This window comes from Ceratotherium simum, chromosome 33, assembly GCF_057802395.1.
Source record: "Ceratotherium simum simum isolate JZ-2026a chromosome 33, ASM5780239v1, whole genome shotgun sequence".
In the NCBI taxonomy this organism is placed as follows: Eukaryota; Metazoa; Chordata; class Mammalia; order Perissodactyla; family Rhinocerotidae; genus Ceratotherium; species Ceratotherium simum.
Window position 1 is genome coordinate 7,922,673 of NC_141932.1, and position 21,993 is coordinate 7,944,665.

The 21,993-nt window shown below is 38.4% G+C and overlaps 2 pseudogenes across 1 annotated transcript; one reads left to right on the top strand and one right to left on the bottom strand.

The window, feature by feature from the left end:
• Positions 1-598: 598 nt before the first annotated feature.
• LOC101397534 (vomeronasal type-1 receptor 2-like) lies at positions 599-7,630 on the bottom strand (annotated as a pseudogene).
• LOC101397281 (uncharacterized) lies at positions 7,625-21,751 on the top strand (annotated as a pseudogene). Its single transcript, XR_015549565.1, has 4 exons — positions 7,625-8,451; positions 10,057-10,117; positions 11,943-12,096; positions 17,958-21,751. The product of XR_015549565.1 is annotated as an uncharacterized LOC101397281 (transcript).
• Positions 21,752-21,993: the final 242 nt, after the last annotated feature.

Genomic DNA, 21,993 nt, shown 5'->3' on the forward strand with positions numbered 1-21,993 from the left:
TGGGCAAAAGGGAGGGAGCTGAGGTAAGTTGTATTAAGGAAGAGTTCACTGGTGCCAGATGAGGTAAGGCTAGGTTTGTACTTCACAGACTAGCTCGAGATTTGGTCCTCAGGCAAAAGGGTAGACTTGTACTTCATTGATCGGTTAGTGATTCGGTCATCAGCAAAGTCCAGTTTCATCAGTCCTTACAAACAGGATATTCTTGTCCTTACTGACTTCTTGGAATGTTCGTGGTTTGGTCCAGTTTGGAAGATAAAGAAGACAAGATGTGCAAGGCAATTCCTCTGAAATGGCTTCTCTGGCTCTACTTTAACATGGCTCCACTCCTGTCATCTTTCACAGCACCAACACTGGTTTCTCAGTTTTGACAATTGTACCATGGTAAAGTTAAAATGTTAACATTTGGGGTACTGGGTGAGGGATATTTGTGAACTCTCTGTGTTATCTTTGCAAATTTTCTGCAGATCTAAATTTATCCTGAAATAAAATGTTTACTTTTTAAAATGGCAAATGTTTATTTTTTCATTACAGAGAATTATATTAAAATATTTCTATGGTTTAGTAAATATCTTCTTTATTTTCTTTCAAAGATGTCCATTTTCCTCTCTTGGTGATTTCAAAAGCAATAAAACTCCTATTAAGTGAAATATATTCATACCTTTCAGCTCCAAATTGCTACTCAACCTCTGCTCCAAACTTGATGCAAGGCTCCTCCATAAACTTGCATCCTCAAGTTGGAAATGCAGAAGTCCATCCTGAGACCTCTTTCCTGCCATTGTAGCCAAGTGTCATCAAGATTTAACACAGAACAATCTACCTTCTAACCACCCCCAAAATCCATTCGATCTTTACCCACATATCAAATCTCTATTCACTTGCTGCCTCCCACCTGCACCCTTTTGAAAATTCAGCTGACACGTCTTCCTGTATTCTCTGTCATGCAGTTTACTCTTCAAATGTTTACCTGAAAATATTTTAATACACTAATCTTCAGCATAAACATTATCACATTTCAAACGTCCACAATTCCTCTCAGGATGTAAGGCACAATATTGATAACCCAGCCTCCAATGCCTGCAATAACTAAAACCTAATTTTCCCTCCAGTTTTGGCCCAGGCCATTTGCAACACAAATTGGGGCCACTGTTCCTACCTCCAATTTCCTGAAAAACTGTTCACATGATGTTCCTTTTTATGTAAATGTCCTCACTATTCCAAGCTCAGGTACCTCTTGGGAAAATTTAATATCTCAGATTGAAAATTACCCATTCAAAGACATTTCCAGTATCTTTACATTATTTCAGGACTGTTTTATGAAATCTGAACTTTTCCACTGCAAACATTAATAAAAATATGACTATTGGGGCCAGCCCCTTGGTGTAGTGGTTAAGTTTATATGTTCCGCTTCAGTGGCTTGGGTTCGTGGTTTCAGATCCCAGGTGCAGACCTACACCACTCATCAGCCATGCTGTGGCAGTGACCCACATACAAAGTAGAGGAAGATTGGCATGGATGTTAGCTCAGGGCTAGTCTTCAAGCAAAAAAAGAGGAAGATTGACAACAGATATTAGTTTAGGGTGAATCTTCATCAGCAAAAAAAAAAAATACAACTATATAAGTATATACATATTAATTACATGAGATTTCATTTACCATGACTATTGTTATTCACTATTTCATATTAGGCCAGTGTCAATTGGTCTTGTCCACACCACTCTCTGTAGTGAAACTGGTTCATGATAGTTCTTAAGATTCTTGGAAGTCTATGGGCATCAATGACCGAACGTGGTGCAAGACAGACAATTCATATTTTCTGATGAGATGAGGGAATTATGCATTTCTTTCACAGCAGACACAGTACAGCCTGGATATGCTGGAGTCACAGCTCATGAGAACAAAAGGGCTCATAGCTGGAAAACATGCAGCAATTAGTACAGCAATGTTCACCAGCCACCAACTGGAATTATCCAAGAGAGCCAAATAAACATAAATGATGGAGAACAGGGCATAAAATGATATGAAGGTGGTCCCCAAAACAAGAATGCTTTGGGTGGCTCTAGTCTCAGGAAGGGATCTGGGGGATAGATTGTTCTATGAATGTTTTGGACCTGCTACTTCTGCCTGTACAGAATGAAAACCATGGAGTTGCTGGCCAAGGTCATGAGTCCCAAACACCAATCATCACAGAAAGATGTGAATGCTGCATATACTGAGTCTACGGCCTTGTCATGCAGTGGAGCAAGACAATATCCAAATCACTTTTCTTTGTAATGTTTTTGTTGCTCCATATACCAGTCATATAAATATGGGAAAAAAACCATATTTACCAGCATGTGGAGCACCCAGCACAGGATAGTGGAGGGGTCAATACACTTCAAGGCTTTTACTTTAAGCTCTGCCCACCTGGTGTCCCTAGGGCTGACTGTAACGGCCTGGAAGACACTCAAGGGACAGGTGGTGCCAATGGACACACCACTGGCTACTTATGAACATATAAAGGAACTCTGCATCCAAAATAATTGGCAAAATGTTTCAACCCTAAAGCTGCCATTGTCTCTGGGATTCCTCTAGAGAGAATGACCAAGGAGTTGACCATAGTCAGGTGCCTGAGAATCAAATCTGAGGATCTTGACTTGCATCTCCTGAAGCAAAGGAACATATAATGATATAAGAGTGAGGAATTTCCCAGGATTCCAACAACTATCTGGGATAGGAAGATGGTTCCTATTTTCAAATCCACAGAGGTCTTTCTGTCATTTTCTAAGGCTCAATATTCAAATTCACAAGCAGAGGGTTCTGAATGGAAACAAGAGTTTTGGGCTACATTTTCACGGAAAATAAAATCTCCTGCCCCCTGAGAATTAACGTGTAAAATATATTTTGTTTTGTTAAGAGATTTCCCAAGTTTCATGTGTTTTCTTTTATAGCACTTAGGATGTATGGTCACTGTTATTAATGCTTTACTTATTCCAACTTATTTAATACTCACAACTCTGTGTATTAGGAAGTAATATTACATTCCTTCTACAGACTAGGAGAATTTAACTAAAGAAAGGCTAACTGACTTATCTAAATAGCAGCAGAGTCAGGATTTGACCTGGGTAGCCTGGTTGCAATGATATGGGTGTTGACTACTGTTCTATACTATTATGGTTATCTAGTTGTGCTCTTTAAATATATCTATATACATATTTATACACACACACATATATATATACCTTGTCATATTTTAAATTTATATTACTTTATAAACTTGGTTTGATAATTTCCCATTTTTGTCTGAGTATTTGTTCTATAGACTAAAATAATTTAGGGGTGAAGATTCAGAGGTCTTAACTTATAGATGCACTGAATAATTTTACATGACCCAATTTTATTTATTTAATATGGATGCATGTTAGCATGGCAACAGAAAAACTCATTTCATTTTCTGCCTGGACCAAAAATACAATAGGGCTCATCACAAAAATTATTATACAAAATTAGACCATGCACTAAAATATGGGACAAAAAGTGTACATAAGTGATAAAGCATTTTAGGGTAGAAAATAAATTAATCCTATTTAAAGATCATACATATTTATTATTTTAGAAAAAAACTAACTTGACCTTGAATTAATATCTGATTTTTGAAAGCTATTAAAATACAATACAAATATGCAAAATGGAATTTGAAGGCATGGAATTTTTTTCTGATGAGATTATATTTTAGATTAATTTATTCTTTTAAAATTAAATTAAATTTAAAAAATAAAGTCCTTAATTTTTTGAATTCTGAAATCCTCTATTATGACGTTAACTTTTTTTAAAGGGCCTTTTCTAATTTCACGAAGGAAAATAATCTCTCCATGATCAACAGACCACAGATATTCCCAGTGGAGAGACATTTACTGTCTCTACTAAGTACATCACACCCAAATTACAGAAAAATAATTATATTTCAGCACTTGCCATTCAGTCACATTGTTTCTACTAGAATTAGACCATTCAGTTAGTTCCATGGTCCTCATTATCACATGCACAGAGCTGTTACAGAAATCATGATATTGCTCCTGAAAATGTCTCTGTGGCTTTTGAACACTATATTGAATAGTAGATTAATTATGAAATTATAATCTTGAAGCATTTTAAAATTCAGACTTTGATAGGACTTGGATCAAACACCAAGAACCCCTTCATGAGGATTTTACTAAATTACATTAGTAGCAGCAGTCATGGGTTGGTTTAGAGTCTCAGCCCTCTAGCCTCCCTCCACGTGCTCACACTGGCCTCAGGAATTATTCCTCCTTCCTGTGCAGTTTTCCACCGAGTTGCATTTCTAGACATGCACACCTCCCTAGATTCCTGATACAACTCCTAACCTTCCAGACTCTCTCAGACTGAAATAGAAAATACTCAATGACTCCTTCCTGCTGCCAGGACTGTGAGCTCAGTGGAAGGGTCATAACAGCCCAAGCATGTGCGACAGGGAGGAAGCCAGATCGTGAGACATGGGGTAGTGATTCTGTGACCTCCTCTCCCCAAAGAACTGCAGAAAATATATTTTACCAAAATTGACTTCAGCAGAGATAGTGAGTCTAAACAGACCAATATCCACGAGGAAAGGGAGATGTTTATGAGTCCCTCACAAATAAAAGCACCAGGAACAGATTATCAGGCAGACTCTTCCATTCTTTTAAATAGCACATAAGCCAATGCTACTTACTCAATTCAAGAGCATTAAAAGTACATTTTCCAAATGATTTACATGAATCAAATAAAATAGTGATATTAAACCGTCCCACAGCTTGTACCAAATAGAATACTACAGAAAGATCTCACATCTGCCTACAGATGGCAACATCTAAAATAAAATATAGCAAAAAACTGAAAAGTAATATAATATAAAAATAATATACAATGACCAAGTGAACTTTATGTCTGGAAATCAAGAATAAGTCAATACTTGGAAATTCATTAATATAGTTCATCACATTTATGAAGAGAAATGAGGGGATCCTACTCATAGTTTAAAAAAATCTATTTGGAAGAATTCAATATGTATGGATGTTAAACTAAAACACTCAAAATTAGGAACTGATGCATCTTGCCCAACTTGAAAAAACAAAGTCTTCGTCTCTCTCATGGGGAAGCACTAGAGACATTCCACTAACGTCAGAAAATGACACTAAGAAAGCACATGATCACCTGGTCTATTCAGTTACCATTGTGGTGGAGGTTTAGCCAGGGCAATTTAAAATGGTGTGAGAATTGGAAACAAAGATTTAAAAGTACATTTGCAGATGATACACTTATACATCTGGAAACATGAATGAATTGATAGAAAATCTACTACAAAAAAATAATTCAGTAAGCTCATAGAACACAATATTGATTTACAAAACAACACCTTTCATATATATAAATCACAATAATTTACATATATAAAAACAATTTACATATATAAAACAATTTATGTATATAAAAAACAATCATTTACAAGTTACAGTGGGAGGGGCTGAAATTACAAAAGCATAACATAAAGTGACAAACTAACCAGGAATAAGTCTAACAAAAATAAGTAAATCCATGTTAGGAAAACTATAAAACATTCCTGAAATATATGAAAGTAGATATAAACAAATGGAAATTCCCATCATGTTTTGGGTAGAAAAACTCAATATTATTTTTAAAAAGTCAATTCTTCTTAAGCTAATTTATAAATTTAATTTGATCCCAATATAGACACCATCAGTTAGTTTTAGGAACTAGCAATATTATTGCAAAAATTTTATACAATAATGAACAAATAAGAATAGCCACAAAAACTCCAAAAAAGACACAAAATGAGTGTGGCTATCCCTACAAGATATATTTATTCACAAATAGACTAACAGATGAGTGAAGGTAAAAATTCAGAAATATGCCAAAGTGCCTAAGTTAATAATCAGCAAAAACTACAGTGGAGATAATAGCATTAACACTGGGTATTTGGGAAATGGAAATTCCTATCAAAAAGATAATAAATGGTCTTATTCTTCTCTTCCTATAGCATGATAAAGGTAAAAAAAAAAAAAGAGAGAAATCTCTATGGTAAAAAATAATTAAAATAGGGTTGAACTCCTTCCTAAGGTTCGATTCTCAAGCACCTAGCAGTAGCCCACTACCTGTTCATCATCTTTACAGGAGTCCCTTGGATAATGACGAGTTTGGGGTTGAAAATTTTCCTCATTGATTTCTGAGGCAAACTTGTTTTGTATGGAATACACACCTCCCTAAAATGATAATGTAAATTTTTGTTTCTTTAAACAATGTGCAGTCACTTCACTCATTTCTGAGAGAGATTTAAGCACTAGGATGAGCAGTCACATAACAGAGAGGCTGTGACAAACAGACCGAGTCTCTGCCTTCATAGAATCCATAATGTAGTAGGCACAGCAGAGACTAAAATAATATTATGTGCAATGGAATAAAATTTCCATTACATTAAATATTGCAATGGAGAAGTCTAAGAATCCATTAAAAATTGGTATCTCTAGGGGCTGGCCCCGTGGCATAGTGAACTTCACACACTCCCACTTTTGCAGCTGGAGGTTCACAGGTTTGGATCCTGGGCACCAACCTACACATCTCTCATCAAGCCATGCTGTGGCTGTGACCCACATACAAAATAAAGGAGGACTGGCGCAGATGTTTGCTCAGGGACAACCTCTTCACCAAAAATAAATAAATAAAAATAAAATTGGGGTCTCTAATACCTTGGAGATAGTAGAAACTTATATGACCATGTGACTTTGAACTTGATAAATTAAAATTTCTCTAGAATTAACTGGGCAGAGAAGTGTGAGAATAATTTAGTAAATGGAAAAGCCTGTGTGATGATCAGTGAACAACATGAGAAGGAAAAATAATGCCTCAGTAGCAACCGGTCCTGGATGGAGCTGGGGATAAAACAATATATGACACACCACAGGACACTGGAGACCACTGGAGACCAGGTTTATGTCTTTACCTCACATCCTGAGAGGAAAGGTAGTCAGCTGAAATATATGATAGCTTGGGGTGGAGGGAAGCATATTTAAAACACTTCTTGGTAAAATGGACAAAATGATCTGGTTGGGGAGACGTGTGCACTCCTTCTCGGGCTCAATTAAATAAATTGTTGTAACTGTGCTGCGTCTCAGACGTTCCAGGATCCAACCACCGCCTACAACCCCCGTACCCCACCCCCAGGTCCCAGCGCTCCCCCTGCCTCACTCCTAGGACACGCGTCTCTATCAAGCTTTCAGAGAAACCGTTTTCGATTTGCTAAGAGAAAATATCTCGGCTTGCAGCATCAGCGGCCCACACACGTCTAATCCTGTAGGTAGCCTGGCTCCAAAGGACACCAGACAGATTCAAAGGAAGCCAAAAGCAGAGAACCAGAGGTTGTCCGGCAGGAGGACAATCAGATCTGGAAACTTGCAGGGACTGAGCAGAGGATGACTCCACGTGCCTGTGGGCCCCGCCCCTATCTCGGTCCCGCCCCCACCCGGCAGGTCAGCCCCGTCCCGATACGCACGCGCATGCGCGGTTTCCTGGCGACGGAAGTGGATCCCGCGGAGCAAGCGGCGCGCTGCGACGAGTGAGTCTTTGTTTCTTGGTGATACATGCGCTTCCGGGTCCTCAGGCCCCCGCCCGTCACACCCGGGTTTTGGGGTCGCTTCCTAAGTTAAAATTTCTGAACCCGCTCGTCCGTCTCGCTGTGAGTTCGTCCCTTTCACCTCTGGCGCCGTAGCTATAGACGTCCCGAGTCCTGCGGCTCCGTGCGGTCCGGGAGTCTACGTCCGTTTCGCGTTAAAATCGCTCTGACGCAGATGCTGGCCCAACCTTTCTGCCTTCGGTCCGCGTAGACACCGACCACCGCCGCGTCGTTTTCCTGCTCAAAACCTTTCTGTGACGTCTGACTCCCCCCGCCCAACCGCGTGATCAAGTCCTCACTCAGGAGGCGGATACACGCCCTTTGCCCCCCTCCAGGGAGAGCAGAGGGGAACAGAGAGGGGGAGAAAGAGGCAGAAATCAATGGAGTTAGAGCGTCACCTGAAAGTTTAGGGAGAAAGAACTCGGGGATTGAAACAGAGGTTGCAACAGAGTGGGGCCAACACCGTAGGAGGAGGAATAGAGAGGGAGGGGAACAGGAGGATGAGGAGAAACACAGAAATGGAAAAAATGGAAAAAAGGAGAGGAGAGAACCAGAAGGACAGAGACAAATACAGAGAACACAATACACAGCGGTGGAGAAACCCAGGGACCCAAACCCGGGCCAGTATTGAGTTGATTGGATATGAGGTATTAAGTTGTGAAGTACTGACTTGTGCCTCCGTAACCTAATTAATTTCAGATTTGTTGAACTTTTTAAGTTTTGCAGAAGAGAATGCGAGTTAGAAAACCACGTGTTTGAGGCATCTGTATTTCCTGAAATTGCACCAGAAGGTAATTCCATTTGCAGCCGGTATTCACCCTGAGGGCAGAGACAGCTCAGTCAATTCCAGGTCACCCTCTTCCCTTTCAAGCAATGGGGAAGGACTTTCTGTCCCCTTGGCTCATGTCATTCTTTTCTAAATTTGATGTATCCTCACACTTGTTTTAAGTTTAGTATTTTTTTAATTTCCAAATTATTTTCCCTGTTAATTTTATTGTTCCTAGTATGAGGTTTATATGCTTTCTACTCTGTTATATATTGGAACTTTGATCTCTGTAAATAACTGCAGTATTTCACTGTGAATCTGGTAAGGATGTTGGTAGTCTTTTAACGCTGGAAACCTAGTGTAACCCGTTAGTTTACTAGTCAGCAGCTTCTTTCTTCCCTAAAGTGATCTGTTAAATTGGTGACCTCTAAGCTAAAGTCTCCAACTATATAGATGTTCCCCTCCAGTCCCCTGTGTACTTTCTGTGCAGATGTTGAAGGATGAGCTGGTTGAATCTGGAGCTTTGTTCCCGCAGAGCCCATGTGTCCATGATGAATAGATTGCTCAGAGCCCATCTCCAAGTGACCCTCTTTCATGTTTCCAAGACTCATAACTATTTGTAACTTCATTTTTTAAACATTTTTTAATATTTTTTCTGGAAAAGAGGAATTAAATGCTTGAATTTGATTAAACCCATGAAAGAGAATCTTCTCTTGATCAGGAATGTGAAATGTAATCTGGAACTAGAACAGACCTTTTCTACTGCCCTGTCCAGGCCACCGCATACACCCCGTTCTGCTCACTGAACTCAGACCTCTTCAGGGTAACTTGGTAAAGTTTCTCCCCTCTGAGCCTCAGTGCCCCCACCTGTAACATGGAGATGATCGAGTAGACCAGGAATTCTGAGTCTGAGCTAGTGGGATCCTTGAAATGATTTTCAAAACTGGGCATGTGTCTGCATTTGGCAGTTTTCCAGGAGAGGGTGCCCAGTTAGAATTAGAATTTGCAGTGTGTCCCAGTCCTCCAAAAATAATGAAAACCAGTAAGAAAGAGGCAGGGGCAGAGGCTCAGAGAGAGAGGCATGCGTCTCTTTCAGCTTCACTCTCCTCCCTCTGTGTTTCATGGGTAAATCTTAAGTTTGATTGTGTCATCTCCTGGCATTAAGCCCTCTTATGGTTCCCCCTGACTCTCAGGACAAAAATCTAAACTCCTCAGTGTATCTACAGCAGCGAGCTGTGGAGCTGGGTGGCCCTTCAGAGGTGGTGCAGATTGAGGGAGGGGACATGCTTCCCTGTCCTGCATCAGCCGCTCATTAGATTCTGGCTGCCTAGGGAGGAGCCAGGGACTTGCATGAGGCAGTTTCCTGACGCCCATGCCAGCTGACAAAGGACAGTGCAGTTGCAGCAGAGTGTGTGGGTTTCCGAAGGAGGGGAGGGCTTTCTAAGAAATGGGTGAAAAACTCACTTATTGATCTCTGTGTAGAGTTTACTGTCCCTGTATCCTTCCTCTTACAGTGGGCACCAAAGGGCCATCTGTCCCCTGTATTGAGGTTCTCCCTATGTGTATACCTGTGGCAGAGGAAGGCAATGTGTTGATTCTAAGCACTGAACAACATGTTTTTGTCATACAGAATAATCTAACCTGAGAATCCCAGAGGAAGAGGAAAGAAAGAAGGAATGGCTCTTTCCGAGGTAAAAGTCATAGTCTTAATGGATTGGTCTGTTTTCTCCTTCCTAAAATGCCACATTTTGGAGTTGTTAATTTTCTCTGTCTGTGAAGTGTCCTCCCTAAAATGTTGACTTAGTGTTGTTTAGGTCACAGTCCTCCCCAAAGTACTATCAAGATTCAGTGGAATTCCCATCAAAATCCCAACAGCCTTTTTTGCACAAATAGGTAACCTAATTTTAAAATTTATATTGAATTGGTAAGGATTCCAAATAATCAAAATAAGCATGAAAAGAATGACAAAGTTGGAGCACATACAATGTCCAGTGTCGAACCTTACTACAAAACTAGAGTAATCAAAACTGTGTTTCCAGCGTGAGGATAGAAATATAAAGCAAGGTGATAGAACTGCGAGTCCACAGATAAACCCATACATCTAGTCAATTCCTTTTTCACAAGGGTGCTGGTCAATGGGGAAAGAATAGTTTCTTAAGTGGTGCTGGGACAACTGCATATCTACATGAAAGAGAATGAAATTGAACCTCTGCCTTTCCCCATATGAAAAAATCATTTAAAATGAACCAAAGACTAAATGTAAGACCTAAAACTAAAAAACTATTAGATGAATAGGTAGGGATACATTTCCCTGACCTTGGATTTGGCAGTGGATTTTTAGATATGACCCCAAAAGCAAAGAGGTAAAACAAAACAGAGAAATTGGTCTCCATCAAAATAAAAAATGTTTGTGCACTGAAGGACACTGTTACCTCAGTGAGAACACAGTCTGCCAAATGGGAGAAAATGCAGATCACAAATCTGGTCTAGATCTGGTATCCAGAATATATGAAGAAGTCCTACAACTCAACAACCAAAATACAAAGAACCTAATTAAAAAATGGTCAAATGACTTTAATAGACATTTCTCCATAAAAGATGTACAGTGGCCAACAAGCACGTGAAAATATGTTCAATGAAATTAGTCATCAGGAAAATACAAAATCAAAAGCACAATGAGATATAATTTCTCACCCACTGGGATGAGTATAACAAAACAGAAAATAACAAGTGTTGCTTGGATGTGGAGAAATTGGAATCCTGATACATTGGTGGAAGGTGGTGTCACTACTATGGAGTATAGTGTGGAGATCTTTGTAAAATTAAGCCATATAGCCCAGTAATTCCACTCCTAGGTATATACTCAAAAAAATTGAAAACCAATATTCAAACACATGTTCAAAGCAGCACTGTTAACATTAGCCAAGAGGTGGTGACAACTCAGATGTCCATGAAAGGATGACTGTGGTATAGTCAGACAATGAAATTATTCAGCCATAAAAAAGGAGTGTGGTCCTGATACATATACCACACCATAGATAAACCAAAAACATTATTCTAAGTGAAAGAAGCCAGACACAAAAGATCGCACACTTCATACCATTCCAGTGATATGAAAGTACCTGAAATAGGTAAATCCATAGAGACAGAAAGCATGTTAGTGATTACCAGGGACTGGGGAGAGAGGGGAGTGGGAAGCAACTGCTTAATGGGGAATGGATTTCCTTTGGGATGAGAAAGATGTTTTTGAACTAGATGGAGGTGATGTTTGTACAACATTTTGAATGTACTAAATGCCACTGAATTGTAATTTAAAATGGCTAACTTTATGTTATGTGAATTTCACCTCAGTTAAGAAAATTTAGAGAAATATAACTTGACCAAAATTATCTTAAATGGATCAGTGAGAACATTCCCTCCTGCCGAGTCAATGCTTACACATGTCTTCGTCTCTCATTTAGTATCAAAATAAGAACTCTGTCCTTGTTGACATGGTGAAATGTGCTTTCCTTTCAGGGGCAATTGACCTTCAGGGATGTGGCCATAGAATTCTCTCGGGAGGAGTGGGAATGCCTGGACCCTGCTCAGAGGGCCTTGTACAGGGACGTAACGTTGGAGAACTATAGGAACCTGCTCTCCCTGGGTGAGGATAACTTCCCTTCTGAAGTTGGTAACTACTTCTGTATATCTTTGCGTTTTCCCTTATGAGTCTCTTGGGAGCCCCTACCTTGCCTGTCTGATTTTCAAATCCCTGTTCTTAAGAGAGTGATTGAAGGTTTTTTGATTCAGAAAGGCTTCCTAGTGTGGCACATGGACTCTAACGTCCCCTTTCTTCAGAAGTTCTGCCCATTGCATGCGTCATTGGTCGTGGTTTCAGAACATAATAGTCAGAAAACATTATAGCCAATTTTAGAAATATCTGATTCTGTGGTTTTACCCTTGTGCTTTTGATTCACTAGTTCTTGGGAGAGAGCTAGATACCTACATACTTAAAACCAACCCCTTAGCATTCAGAAGGAGGCAGTGAGTTGACTGATTTTTGAAATACATTTCTAGACCCGTCTATAATGTTCCCTCTTCTTACTGAACAAAGAGTTGGGAATGTGTTCTGCAAAAGCACAGCGTGTCACATTCAATTTTTCTTTATAATTTGAACTCTCTCTTGAGCACAACATTAGCTCCATTGCAGAGCAGGGGAAACAGCCCTGGACTCTGAAGAGTGAAAAGGAAGTAGGACAAAATGCAGGCACCTGGGAATGTATGGAGGTGTGAACACAAGTAAGAGCTCACATGGGCACAGAGTGAGCTGCTCCATTAAGTATTGTTTGGGAAATTCTCCTCAATTGGGAAAGATCTGTGGGAAAATGAATGTATATTTCTTATAAGCTCTCAAAGAGATTCCCCCCGCAAACCACACATACAAACTTACCAGTCTGTTATTCAAATGTGTAAAAGGTTAAAATCACACTCGACCATGATCCTGCAGCTCACGCAGAGGCAGGCAAAAGCTTTATCATGACGTACAATACTCTATTATCTGGCCCCACTGGCTACTTGGGTCCCTTGGGCCCCACTGGCTACTTGGGTCCCTTGGTTTGAGGGAGACCAAGATGGCTGTCTCTAAGAAGTCCTCTTTCCCCTTGATCTCTCTTGGTTCTCAGTCCATAGAGATGAGAGCTGAGGGCTTTCTAGTCCTGACCCCAGGACCTCTTCAGTTTGCATTCGCATTTCATGTTCTTGGGAGAACTTCTCGGGAGATAGACAAACAAAATAGCTGCTCTTCCATTGTCTCTGGGGTTCCATGAAACTCGCTGGGCTGTGTCAGGCCCTGACTGCCTGTTCAGGCCCCTCAGCCATCTCTTCAGTTCTCTTTTTGCCACATATATGTAAAGAGGAATAGAATTTGAGATTGTTTGACATTGTCACTGAGCAGTAATATAAAGACTACACACTGAGATCCTCTCTTTGATCCCCATTGTTTTGCGGCAGTCTTTCAGGCACTCACCCCACAGCCTATAGTCCCAGGTCACAGCCCCTTCTCAAGAACCCCACAAAATCTGACTTTCTTATTTTACTCCTATATCTTGTATTTTTCTCCCTCTTCCTGCTCTCCCTGTCACAGAACATAGAAAGACCTTGGTCTTCCTGATTTTTTATTCTCCTCTAAGATTTTGCCTCTGAAACTTGCTTTTGAAATACACATTCCAAGAGTCTGAAGTTTCATCCTCTTTTTCTTTTGAGATAACTCATCTTTAGGTGATGGACAGCTTCTGGTGGACTTTCCCATGGAGGGTGTTTACTGGGTAAGAGAAAATTCTTGATGGAGAAGACTGCTTAATATGTTAGAAATACATCCTCTGACATACAGAAGTGCCTCTTGAAGCCAGTGGGTAGTGGCCAGCATGTCCCAGGATACTGAGGCGGAAAGTATTAGGAGAGCCTGACTGATAAGTGTTTCTAGTTGTCCTGTTTGTTGAGGAGTGAACAGTGTCTCCCAAGGGCAGTATGACAGTACGGGTCAGACATACTATGATCATCTCCTTTGAGCCGGCAGTAAATAAAAGGTGTAGGAACTTAACCTAAGGAGAACACTGTCCAAGTTCACAACCTAATTTCTGTGAGACTCTTGAGTAAACTACTGTTCATGCCACATTGTGTATCCTATACGTCTGCTCTTGTTCATTCACCTTCAACAAATACTATTTTGACACATCTTATTAAGGAAGTTTATAAAGTTGAATGATGCCTATGTTTTTTAAGTCTACTGTAATTTGTTTTGTTTAAGCTACTGATACTTTCATCTGGCACATTTCATTGTCATAACTGACCTTGTTTTCTATTTATTTCGTCAGTTCCATATTTTTGATGATACCCTCCCTGTTCTTTGGTTTATATCTCCAATTTGGGGCTGTGGAGTCATGGAATGAATATTGTTTTATATTTTTTATGAGGTTTCTTTCTCAACTGGTTATGACTCAATATTACTTCCCCCAAAACCTGTATAACCTCTAGAATTTTTTGAAAAGGTAGTCTTAGTTATTCCTTTTACTATTGTGTCCTATTACTTTATGCTTAGCAGTATTAACATACACTTTTTTTGGTAGACAGTTTTTGTGAGCAGTTTTAGTTTCACAGGAAAATTGTGCAAAAAGTAAAGATTTCCTGTATGTTTCCTACCTTCACACATCCAGACCCTCCCCATTATCAGCATCCCACACCAGAGTGCTACATTTGTTATCATTCATAAACCTACAGTGACACATCATTATCACCCAAAGTCCATCTTTACCTTCGAGTTCACTCTTGGCATTCACATTCTATTGGTTGGACCAATGTGTAATGACACATATCTACCATAATAGTATCATACAGACTAATTTCATTGCCCTAAAAATCCTCTGTGCTCTGCCTGTTAATCTTTCCCTCCCTCCTAACTCCTGCAACCAGGGATCTCTCTGCTATATTGATATGCCTTTTCCAGGATTTCATTTACTTGGAATCAAACAGTATATAACCCTTTCATATTTTCTTATTTCACTTAGTTATATTCATTTTTTTCTCCAAGTCTCTTCATGGCTTGATAGTTCATTTCTTTTTAGTGGGGGATAATACTTCCATTATCTGGATGTACTTCAGTTTATTTCTCCATTCACCTACTGAAGGACATCTTGGTTGCTTCCAAGTTTTGGCAGTTATGGATACAACTGCTATAAATATTCATGTGCAAGTTTTTATGTGGGAATAAGTTTTTAGCTCATTTGGGTAAATACCAAGGAGGGTGACTGCTACATCGTGTTGTAAGAATACGTTCAGTTTTGTAAGAAACTGCAAACTCTCTTCCAGTGTGACTCCCATTTTGCATTCCCACCAGCAATGAGTGAGAGTTCTTCTTTCTCAACATCCTTGCCAGTGTTTGGTGTTGTCACTATTCTTGATTTTGTCTAGCCTCATACGTGTGTCTAGTGGTATCTCATTGTTTTTACACATTGTCCTCAATTAAATCTATGACATTTTTGTAAACTGAGAATTTTTGAAATCTTAAAAACACTTTTTAAAATTAAGTTACATAGCTACAGAAATACAATTCAATTGATTTTCCATAGTTTTTTAATATATAAAATACATTGTGTTTTATGCAGTATATGTAGTTTTCAAAAAATAACTTTTGGATTTGATTTTAATTTCACTGACTTTATATTTTTTTGCTAAAAATAACTTATTCTAATAATTATTCTCCTTGTCTAGAGTCATCCTCCACATCTTGGTATACTAACCTAATATTTAAATATCTCAGTTTATTTGATAGAAAAGTTAGGCAGTTTTTTATTGTCCGTGGTTCCCTCATTACTACTGCTTCTGAGAGTTGCATTTCTCAGACAATTTAAGTCCTTGGAATTACATATTTCAAGTAACCCGTGAAGCCTGTTTTGTTCCCTGTCCTCCTTTTCAGCCAAATTCTGTAAAAAGTTACCTGTTCCTTGCTGACACACATCCAGTTGCTGTCCTGTTCTGGGTATTATTGGAGACTTACGTTGCTGACCACATGCTTGCATGTAGAATTCTGCATGAATCACCATGCACTGCCAAAAATTGTTTCTACACTTAAATGCTGCTACCAACACCATTTTTCCATACCAACCATTCTGTGCTCATTTAGTAATGCCCCTTAAGGGTACTGCTTTCTGATCATGTTTGTGAATTCAGAATTCATTACTTTTGGATAAGTGTATATTAATTTCTATTCATTCATAATGATAATAAGTATATATCTACTAATACATATAGTAAGAGCACTTCTCACGTGCTGTCTCCTATATGTCTTGGATTGTCATATGAAAAGTCCCAAAGACATGATTTCAAATAATTAAAATATTGCAGCAAAATGGGGACTCTCATGTTTTCATATAACAAGCAAGGACACTCAGACTAATAAATTTACTGTGGCAAAATTGATAAATTTCTATTTTTAAAAATATGTTATACAGTTCACAAGATATGTTTTACCAAATATAATCACATCCCCAAAGAGTTGAAACCTTGGCAAAAGCCTCCTGCTGACTTTTTTGCCGTCATACAGCCTCTGTACCCCCCAGTCAGAGATCATCCAGCACCCATGGTCACCCTTCATTGCTGGACTCTTGAGAGAGTTTTATGGCATCCATCTGAGTTCATAGAGAGTAAATTTGTCCATTCTTCTCTTGGTCGTCATTTCCAGGTTTTTGCTTTTGGGTCTTACCAAGAACGTTCTTGTACATGTCTTCTGGAACATACATATGACTCTCTTGAGTATACGCCTAGAAATGGAATGTGTGCGATATTCAGTTTGGTCATTTTTAGAACAAATACTGGAGTAGAATTCAACATACATTTTTTCCATAACACCACACTGTCTCCCCTTTTAATCTCTTCCATGTTTGCCTCATCCCCATAGTATAGTTCCTACAGAATGAGTCAGTATTACACCTCTTGCTAAATGACTTTGTCTCCTTTTCCAAGCTCAAGATTTTAGCTGTCATAGCACAGTTATAGTCCCATAGATTTGCAAGCACAAGCCCTGTTCCCACATGGCTCATTACTCCAACCTGCACTCTTCCTGTTCTAAATCCCAGTCCTGGCCTTTTCTCAGTGCTTTCATTGATCTAAGTGAACTATACTGGCACCTTTGTGTCTGTTAAGTACCCAAACACCCCAGTATCCACAGGACCTGCCCCTCCTCACACTACATACACTGCATTCTATCTTGTACGTTGTCTTTTTGTAATTTTTTTCTATATTAATGTTTTCTTTCACTTTTAGAGTTTTTGAAGCACATCCTACCTATTATACACATTTTTTGACCTCATAACTGGATAATTAAATGATACTCCATAGTTAGAGAATTGATCTGTGTACTGAGTATTATATAACTGCAGGCATGAAATCATAATTGAGATTTCAGACAGTCTTCCCTAATTCTTAATCTTTATAATAATGTGTATTTACCTAAAACTGATATTTTAAAATTCACTGATTCTTAATATATATTTCCATTTTGCTACTGTTTGCTCCTTCTGGAATGTAAATTCTTTCTTTATTTCCTTAGAAAGAATTCTTTAGCATTCCAGAGACTGTTAATTTGTATGAATGTGGTTATCTTTTATCTTACCTGCTATATTTGTCATGGGTTATGAAAATGTTTTATTTATTATTATTATTGTGATATACATTTTTTCTTATTATCTTTTCCTTGCTTCCTATCAACACACCTTATTATAAAGATTAAAAGTTAGGGAAGATTCTCTAACTGTGGAGTATCATTTATTTCTCTGGTTGTATAGCCAGACAATATGTATAGTGTATAATGTGTGTTTTGAAAACCTATTGTGAGGGATCAGAGAAAATATAGAAAAAATAATGAAAAGAAAATTTAAATCTGTATATCACAGTGGTGTTTGAAGAGAATGCTTCAGAGATTTCACAACTATGTTTAAGTATTAATTTTTGCACAGTGTTCTAATTCAATATAAAACATTTCTCTTCCAACTCTAATAGGAAACCTTTCTGCTGGATTTGCAATAAAGGAATTATCACCAAGAGAGGACATTGATTAAGGAGAATTCTACCATTTATTGATATTGGAAAGCAATGGAAGGCATAGCATCAACAATTTTGACCTCAAGGAAGTCTGGGAAAACGTGCATGAGCATCAGAATGAACGGGGATATGATGCAAGAAATTACAAAGGAGTGCCTTTGACTCATAACAAAAATCCAACTTGTAGAATAGATTGGCAACACCATAAATCCTCAATTAATTTTCTACAAAAACAGAGTGTTTCTGTAAAAGATAATACATACCAATATTTCATGCATGATGAACAATTTATAAGGAATTTGTTAAAACTGAAAAATCACATAAGCAATGCTGGAAACAAGTATATAAAGTGTTTGGAAACTATAACTGAATTAAGTTGGCAGGCACACCTGGCTGAACTGCAGAGATTTCAAACTGAGGAGAAAATTGGTGAATGCAGAGAAGTTGAAAAGTCTGTCAACAATGGTTCCTCACTTTCACCACTTCAAAGAATTCTTCCTAGTGTCGAAAACATTTGTAATAAATATAATAAGGTTTTTAAATATCCTTTTTTAACTGCACAGTATGGGAGAACACACATTAGAGAAAAATCTTACAAATATAATGAGGGTGGGAAGCCTTTTAGCAAACAGTTGAACCTCGTGAGTCATGAGAGAATTCCTTCTGGACCGAGACCTTACAAAGGTAATGAGTGTGACAAAGCTTTTAATCAGTGCTTGAAACTTAGTACACCTCAGCAAGTCCATACAGGAGAGAAACCATATAAATCTGATGTAGGTTGCAAAGCCTTTCATCAAAAATCAAAACTTGCATGTCATCAGAGAGTGGATACTGGAAATCTTACAGATGTGATGAATGTGGCATAACCTTTGCTGAGCATTCAGGCCTTACTGAGCATAAGAAAATCCATACTGGAGTTAAATCTTATGAATGTATTCAGTGTGACAAATCTTTAACCAGATTTGTAAGCCTTAGAAGACATCAGAAAATCCATACTGGAGAGAAAAGTTACAAATGCAGTGAGTTTTGCAAAGCTTTTATGGAGGGTTCACATCTTAATCGACATAAGAAAATCCATACCTTACCAACGTAATGAATGCGGTAAGGTCTTTAGTCAAAAGTCATGCCTTGTAGTTCACCAGAGAATTCATACTGGTGAGAAACTTTACAAATGTAATGAATGTGGCAAAGCCTTTTCTTGGCATTCAAGCCTTATTTGGCATAAAAGAATACATACTGGAGGGAAACCATACAAATGTAATGAGTGTATCAAAGCCATTACAGAGGGTTCATATCTTACTCAACATCAGAAAATCCATACTGGAGAGAAACCTTACAAATGTAATGTGTGTAGCAAAGCCTTTAGAATGTGTTTGTATCTTACTCGACAAAAGAAAATTCATACTGGAGAGAAACCTTAGAAATGTAATGAATGTGCCAAGGTCTTCAGTCAAAAGTCATGCCTTCTAATTCACCAGAGAATTCATACTGGTGAGAAACCTTACAAATGTAATGAATGTGCCAAAGCCTTTGCTGGACATTCAAGCCTTAACTCAGCATGAAAGAATGCATACTAGAGGGAAACCATACAAATGTAATGAGTGTGGCAAAGCCTTTACAGAGAGTTCATATCTTACTCGACATCAGCAAGTCCATACTGGAGAGAAACCTTATGAATGTAACATGTGTGGCAAAGCCTTTAGAGAAGGTTTATAGTTACTCAACATAAGAAAATTCATACTGAAGAAAAACCTTACAAATGTAATGAATGTGCCAAGGTCTTTAGTGGAATGTCATGCCTTGCAATTCACCAGAGAATTCATACGGGTGAGAAACCTTACAAATGTAATGAATGCGGCACAGTCTTTGCTGAGTGTTCAGGCCTTACTCAGCATAAGAGAATCCATACTGGAGAGAAACCACATGAATGTAATCAGTGTGACAAATCTTTTACCTGATTTGCAACCCTTAGAAGACATCAGAAAATCCATAGTGGAGAGAAACCTTACAAATGCAGTGAGTGGCAGAGCTTTTGCCCAGTTTTCAAGCTTTACTAGGCATCAGAAAATACATACTGAAAAGAAACATTATAAACTTAATGTAAGTGGCAGTGTGTTTATTCAAAGGTCAAGCTCTGAGGATCATCAGAAAATTCATGGCAGAATAAAACCTTAAAAATATGATTGAGATAAGACTTATGCAAGTGTTCAAGCCTCACTCAATATCAGAGACTCCACTGTGGAGAGAAACCATATAATGTATGTGTCAAACCTGGTGATCAGGGCTCACACCTCACTAGGTATCAGAATATACATCTTTGAAATCACACAGATGTAACATATGGTAAGATGTATCCAAAGTTTAAGCCTTGTGGACCATAAGAGAATTCTTACAAGAGAAATCTTTTTTTTTTTTTTTTAAAGATTTTATTTATTTATTTTTCCCCCCAAAGCCCCAGCAGATAGTTGTATGTCATAGCTGCACAACCTTCTAGTTGCTATATGTGGGACGCGGCCTCAGCATGGCCGGAGAAGCGGTGCGTCGGTGCGCGCCCGGGATCCGAACCCGGGCCGCCAGCAGCGGAGCGCGCGCACTTAACCGCTAAGCCACGGGGCCGGCCCTACAAGAGAAATCTTATAAATGTAATGAGTGTGATCAGCTTTATCAAAAAAGTACAACTTCATCGTCATGCAAGAATTTATATAAGATGGAAACCATACAAATGTGTAGAGGCGTTTAAGCAATGACCACGTGATACACCAAAGCATTCATACTGGACAGAACTATTACAAATATAAGGAAGCTGATAAATTGTTTAACCAGTTCTTTCAGTGGACTGCACATAAGAATATTCATATTAGAGTGAACTATGTCTATTACTTTTGAAGATTAACCAGTCTCACATGTTAAGTTGCACAGAGAATTAAAAGTTAAAATTATTTATGACTCATGAGATGATGTGTTTCTGTGAAACGAGGGTATCTGTGGAAAGATCTATCTTCAGTTAAAAAATGTTTTAATTCAATTATTTGAGGTTTCCTAAAAAGACTACATTATTATTGATGAGTTACAACCTCATTTGAAATCTGTTGATGTTATACTTTCATTATATGCTTTTCATTTGTCACCATGATGGTCTCAGGGAAAGGATTGGTAGTAAGAGTGGACACACTTCATTAGGTTGGATTTATTCATATTCATGGAACCAGGAATAACTATGACACTAATTTTGAAGATGTAGTATGGTATGAATTTACGAGCATGGGGAGTGGCAGAGAATAGATGTAAAACTGTTACTAAATTATCATGCTTTCTGTGGCCTCAGCCCCTTCTGTAGCTTTGTTGGTATGACTGTAGGCTTTGATTGATGATTATAGGAATACATTGCTCTACCAGATGACCATGAAACAGAGTAAGCCAGGAAATTGAGAAAATGACATTTTCACTTGAATAGAATGAGGGGTTACTAGGGATGGCATATGTGGTAGAAAAACTGGAGGGGGAATGGTGGTCTTTTTTTTGAAAGGTAATGGATGTTGTATATCATAGATTAATGAAAATTAGGCTTATTTTTGGTAACTGAAGAGACAAACATAATAGCACATTTTAATCACAAGAACCAGAGAAGAGTGTGCTTGTAAAAGATTCAAATTTAGCCACTGGAATTGCATTTTCATATCCCTTTATTATGTGTTATACTTTCACATCTAAATAAAGTGTAATTTTTTTTTGTAATCCTGAATGAATCATGTGTCTTCTATTAATCCATGTATCTCCCACTTAATTGGGGTGCTTCATAATGAACACTAATGCTACATCATTAGGCTCTCTAGTTGAATGGCATCTGTCACAATTTCTTTCCATGTGAGATTCATACAACTTATGGTTTTGGAAATATATATTCATAATTTGCATATGAGTTGACTCCATAGTGTATTTCAGATTATTTCTGTGGCTATAATGAAAATAGCATTGCAGTGCAATTTTAGACTTA